Below are 6,632 nucleotides of genomic sequence, written 5' to 3' on the forward strand. Positions count from 1 at the left end.
AAACCGTGGAGGCAGCCATGTTTCTTCTTACTATTAGAGGATGCTTATGTGCGTAATCAATCCATATTTGGAATTCGCATTTCCTAATATGGTGGGAAGAAAATACCCATAAAATATTACAAAATTATGGCACACTGTAACTCATGGTGTTACGGTGACGGATGTATAATAATAAATGATATTGGTATTACCTCTTTCGATCCTAATTTTGTCCTTGACACTTAGGTACTCAAATATACATAGAATTATGTCATCATTTAACATGTTGATATTGTTTTCGTCTAATATCATAGTACTCAACTCCTGAGCATCAGACTCTTTATTGAAGATTGCAGGGTTATCAACTAGTTGAGGTAAAGTTTCATCAGAGTCTGTAGTGACAGCTCTTTGACCAGTTCTTTGAATTGGTTTACAATGTTTATCATTGTGGTTGCTAGCAATAGCAGTACTATGTGTGGTGGTGGTGGTGGTGGATCTGACATCAATGTTTTCTTCCCAAATCTTGTCCTTCAAAACATAAAATAAACAAGTTATTGAAAATGACACAGTCCCCGTTAAATTTTTGAAAGTTTTCCTTGTGCTCGTCATATTAAAGTGGAGGGGTTGTCGTGAGCATGTCCTTGAAACTTGAGTCCCAAGTGGCGTATACAACAGATTGTTTATTTACATCAAATTCGAACATGTGTCGCGTGACGACCCCTCTGGTTTAAGACATAGCAAAGAAAAACATAGATCACAAGTGAAAGCATGTCCAAGTTATCACATTTTAAACAAACAAGATGGCCACCAGTCGGCCATATTTGATTCAATTGCAAATTGAATTGACATGTACATGTACCCATTTATGACATGCTAAATATCAATGAAAATACATGGGTACATGGTTGACAGAGATAATAGTAATATTGCCACAAATAAAAACAGCCGTTATTCGGCCATCTTGGATCTGATTATGAAACAAAGTGACATGTATGATGTATGTGCCAAATACGAATGAAAATGGTACATAAATCTTGGAAATATAGTAGTAAAGCCAAAGAGTCAGATGGCTGTCAATCGGCCATCCTTGATCCGATTTTGAAACAAATTGTCATGGACATGTATTCTAACATGTATAAAGTATGTGCCAAATTTGAATGAAAACTGACAAAGCCAAATGTCCAAGATACCACATTTGAAAAAAAAACAAGATGCCTGCCAGTCGGTCATCTTTGTTCCAATTGCGAAAGAAATTGTCATGGACATGTATCCTAACATGTATCTATGTACCAAGTTTGAATGAAAACTGACAAAGCATGTCCAAAATACAACATTTTCAAAAAACAAGATGGCTGCCAGTCGGCCATTTTGAATCGCATCGCTAAACCATTGCGTGTGCATATGTCCCACATAAAGTACTAGGCACATGCAAAGAATGAACGGAATCGGTCCAGAGAATTCTGAAATATGACCTTGGAAGAACGGACGGACACATGGACGGACGGTCACACAGACGGAAGAACGGATGCATGGACGGTCAGAAGATGTGTATCCTAACATGTATAATCTTTGTACCAAATTTGAATGAAAACTGACAAAGCATGTCCAAAATACAACATTTTCAAAAAACAAGATGGCTGCCAGTCAGCCATTTTAAATCGCATCGCTAAACCATTGCATGTGCATATGTCCCACATAAAGTACTAGGCACATGCAAAGAATGAACAGAATCGGTCCAGAGAATTCTGAAATATGACCTTGGACGGACGGACACACGAACGGACGGATGCACAGACGGAAGGACGGAAGGACGGATGCACGGACGGTCAGAAGACATGTATCCTAACATGTATAATCTTTGTACCAAATTTGAATGAAAACTGACAAAGCATGTCCAAAATACAACATTTTCAAAAAACAAGATGGCTGCCAGTCGGCCATTTTGAATCGAATCGCTAAACCACTGCATGTGCATATGTCCCACAAAAAGTACTAGGCACATGCGAAGAATGAACGGGATCGGTCCAAAGGATTCTGAAATATGACTCCGGACGGACGCACGCACGGAGACCGAATTATAAGTCCCCGTTTTCCGACTTCGTCCGAATGGGGACTAAAAAATTAAATGTTTTTTTTTTTCAAAATGTCATTATTATATTTTAGCTTGTAATTTTTAAATACCTAAATATATGAATGACTTTTATAAATATATATAATCAGAAACTGTTATATACCATATATCTATTTTATTCCGTCGACAGATATTAAATTTATTACTTTGCTTACAACCCCCAAATGTTCTGCAGCTTTTGTGTACCAGGCATTTAAGTTTAGAAGGGTGCCACTGAAATATTATTGTAACTGGGAAAAAAAAGAATACTCTTGTGATACGTATTAACCTTTTTAAGCCAATGGTCGTTTGCTGGTCATAAAGATTTGTATTACCAGGGGTAGTGTAAAAAATGAATTCAAAAATGATTGTGATTGGTCTAATGTGTCATAACCATGAATCAACAGAATTCACAATACATTCATCAAGAAACAAATTCACCAACTTATTCAAATCCATAAACTTATCCCCCTGCCCCACCCCCACCATGCCAAGAGCATTGACCAAATATTTGTTTCTGCTTCTGTCTTTGAGAACATTGGAAAAACAAATCACATCACAATATGTTTGATGTATTTACTGGTATATGTAATCTCTCCAAGATACCATCAAGTAAGAAAGAAGCAAAAACAAGTCAAATGTTTAATAACATGCCTGGTGATGTGAGATGCATTCAGAAAGAAACTCTATTATTTTATTTATCTTTTGTGTTCTCAGCTGAAGTGATGGAGATTCATTATATACACCAATGTATAAACAAAATCAATTCATACATGAGCAATCCTGGTTCTGGAATGACAGAAATACTTGATTTTGATGAATTTTTAGCATGGCCACCATTTCGCCATCTTGAATCAAATCACAAAATAAAAGCCTGTGCATACGTATCCCACAATGTATGTATGAAGTTGGAATGTAATAAGTCTAGGCATGTCCAAGATACATGTGCAAATGGACAGATACACAAACGGATGGACGCTCAGCTAGAATTAGTCCCCATTTTGGAATGATCGAGGGAAAATATTGTTAAGTGCATACAGTTGTCAGTCAGTATCCAGCGGTCTTATGAACAACATTTAAAAACAAATTGATCTTATAATGTGCATAACAAAGCTATTTTCATCATCTAACATTTTCATTTTGAAAACAAAAGGGCCAGTTATCAGTGATAACTTACCTCAGCTTTGTCTACAAATCTCATTGGTAGTGATACTTTTGGGTGTGGTTTATAATCAGCAGGTGCTACTCTTAGTAGTCTAGTAAGCAACAAAAACATTAGTTTCAGAGATGATAACAACGTATGCCATAAATGCAAAGGCTCATGGACAGACGCTTGTTTATAAACAATAACACGCTATGTAAATCTCCCCTACTTTAATATGTGACATTCCTTGAAAAATGAGTTAAATGTACGTAAATTACAAAATTGAAATGGCACATTTACAGGGATGTCATCTGATTTGTAATAGAATTAGTGATTCTTTGTGATAATATTATTGAAGTGCCAAGGTCTTTCGGCCATTTTATGTTCAATATGGGTCCCTAGAGAGGTTCTCAGAAATGAGGGCTAAAGTACCTAACAGCGAGTCGAGGCACTCCCCTGTATGGCAGCATATGTTCATAAAAGAAATGAAGAAATTCCATTGGTTGAAGTATTAAGGAGTTGAGTTTCAACATATATATATGCCTACATATACTTGGAATGTAAGAACTAAAGAATCCTATGTGAGACGGTGGGTCAAATTTGAATGGTGAACTGACCGAAAAAGGAATTTCATGAAGATAACGCACCTCATTCAGCTGTTGGATAGAGAAATTTTGTGCAGAAATAATTTTTGTCTGAATATTCACTTCAGTAGTATGATTGTCATTTGAAATGCATACCAAATCAGAGAATACTGGTAGGGTTGTATCAACACGAACATGTGTAGTGTTTTCCGAATATGGTCACTAATTGATTCAGTTATTTAAACATGTGTGTCAGATGAAGCTTTGTGATTGGCTGTTATTCACAGGACAAAGGTCATACAAATTCAAATGTTTGTGGATGAAAGGAATCTGGTTCAGCAGAGCAAGAACAAGGCTGGGGTACTACAACATATACAATTTATGTAAAATAAGTTTCTTACTTTCATGAAATTCAAACATGTGATTTTAGGAAAAATATTACAGATCTGGTTGGTTTCATCATTATACAACGTGTGTAATATACAACAAATGCAAAAAATACTAAAATTTTCAACAAATGTTATTAAATGTTTCATTACCTGTTATCCAATGTTAGATTTGCCATTTCGAGCACTTGTTTGGAATCTTCCTCATATTGAAATGTTATAAAACCATATCTGTCAACAAAATATTATATAATTAAAACTCAGATTTAAATATGCCAAGAATGTAAGCATGTTCCATGGTTATTTTAGGATACAGATCAGTGTTTATAAAGACTGGTATGGTTCTCCCTATCTGGTTTAAATCTATGTGTATGTGTTTTTTAAAGAATCTCTGGTCTTGTTTTAGCATAAAGTAATTTAGAAATAGAAAAAAATGAGTTTTGTATTTCTCAAGTTCATTCTTTCTTCATGAATTTAAAAACTCCACTGTTGACACTCCTGTTTTAGCAGTACATTTGTCATTTTTTCACAAAACCATTAACGTTTGAGACTATGTCATCTCCATCTTTCTATCTAAAGATAATGGCAGTTAACCTTTTCAACACAAATTCACAAAATAGACCTATTATAGTCTGCAATTTCCTTCAGAAGTTCAGTAAAAACTGGAAATTTTCTAAAATCTTGTCTGTTGGCTCCAAAATTACCAGTACGGTTTATTTCCAGAAATATTGACGAATATAAAAAAATGCAGACAGATTTGGACGAGAAAGTCTGGTGGTGAAAAAGTTAACGGAAGCACTGATGACATAACCCACACAATTACATGTTGATGCCTATTGATGAAAGCAGTACAATTAAACTCATAGTTCTCACCCCTTATGCATACGTCTTCTTGTTGGATCTTTTGCAAGATAAGCATTCTGAACTGGTCCAAATTTTGTGAAGAAATCTATAACCTGCAGCTTTTTAACCTACAAACATCAGAAATTACAGTGACAATCAATACCGAGTAAAAACAACAATTATTCATGAAAAAACAAAATAATATATTTGGCCGGAGATTAATATCATACAAACTGACGATTCATCCAATCACAGCCGTGTATATGCAGGCTAATACCAAAAGTGCACCTGATAAGGTTTATAGCGAGAGCAATGAGTGGGGCTGAAAGGTGCTCATGAAGTGAGCTTTATAGATAATGTGTAAAAATAGAAGAGTATTGAAGAAATCTATGTAGCCTAAGAGTTTGAAAATGATACACTTTCGGTCAATGGGGGGGGGGGGGGGTTCACAAATTATGCAATGCAAAATGGCCCGTTCATGATAAAACATCTTCAGAACATTGTTTAATGATAAAGCCATTGTTTTTTGGCAGCACACTGAAAATAGTTCCACTTCATGTCATTGTGATCAACGTGAACGAGTAACACAACTTCCGAGGTTCATGCGCCTTGATATTCTATGTTACATCAGTTCTATTTTTAGAATGAATTGTGTTTTTCCCAGAAATACAAAATGTCGAGGATACCAAAGATGCAATGTTGAATTAGTCACTACTGTGATCTATGCTGAAAATGCCCAAAAATATCATGCCTTGAAACTGATATTCCCAACAAAAATTGTACATCTATTCCTGTCCTTGACTGTCACAGCATCTTGTTGACAAGCATCTCCATTCATTCCAGTTGGCTTGTGGTCCTCTAGTAAGGGACTGTGAACGATCTGACATCCCTCGGCAGGTGGGTTAATGACAGGGTTTCCGTCAACGACATTAATTCCTAGATTTTTTTGGTGTAAATCTCTGATCTGGTCGGTGATCTTTGAAAGAAGTTGATGATCTTGACTTAACGCCATACTTCTATTAATTGACTGATGTAAAAGTTTCAAATGTTACAAGCAGATTCACGTCACTTTTGGTAAATCCAAAAAATCCTTATGAGTTTTAGATGGACATCCATGAACGCAAGGCAGGCTTAGTAGTCCTGTGCCGAGATTTAGTTGTTGACAAACAAAACCTTTTAGTGCGCCCTCACAGTTGCTGGTTTGTTCGGCAAAAAAGTGTGCGTTGATTTTTTAACGCATTCCATAGTGTTAAGATATTGTTATGTGCGCAAAGTTTTAAATCGGCACTGAACCTAACAACCAATATTGGCGAGCAAGGCCTAAAACAAGCGACTCGACAAGAGGACAAGACGAACATCCACACGATACACGACTTCCGGTATTTGGAAAGATAATTGTATTATTTTCAAGGCAATATTCATGTAAAAAACTGCAGCAGAAAAAAAATCATTTGCATAAATATAAAATAATATGTGTAATCATAACTGTATAGAAATAAATAATTATGAATCAGAAATACTATTTCGTAATTTTGTAAAGCTTTGAGTTCGAATTTGTCTCGTATAATGTGCTGTAAATATACAGA

The sequence above is a fragment of the Saccoglossus kowalevskii genome, chromosome 16 (assembly GCF_978046115.1).
Source record: "Saccoglossus kowalevskii chromosome 16, keSacKowa6.1, whole genome shotgun sequence".
NCBI classification, from domain to species: Eukaryota; Metazoa; Hemichordata; class Enteropneusta; family Harrimaniidae; genus Saccoglossus; species Saccoglossus kowalevskii.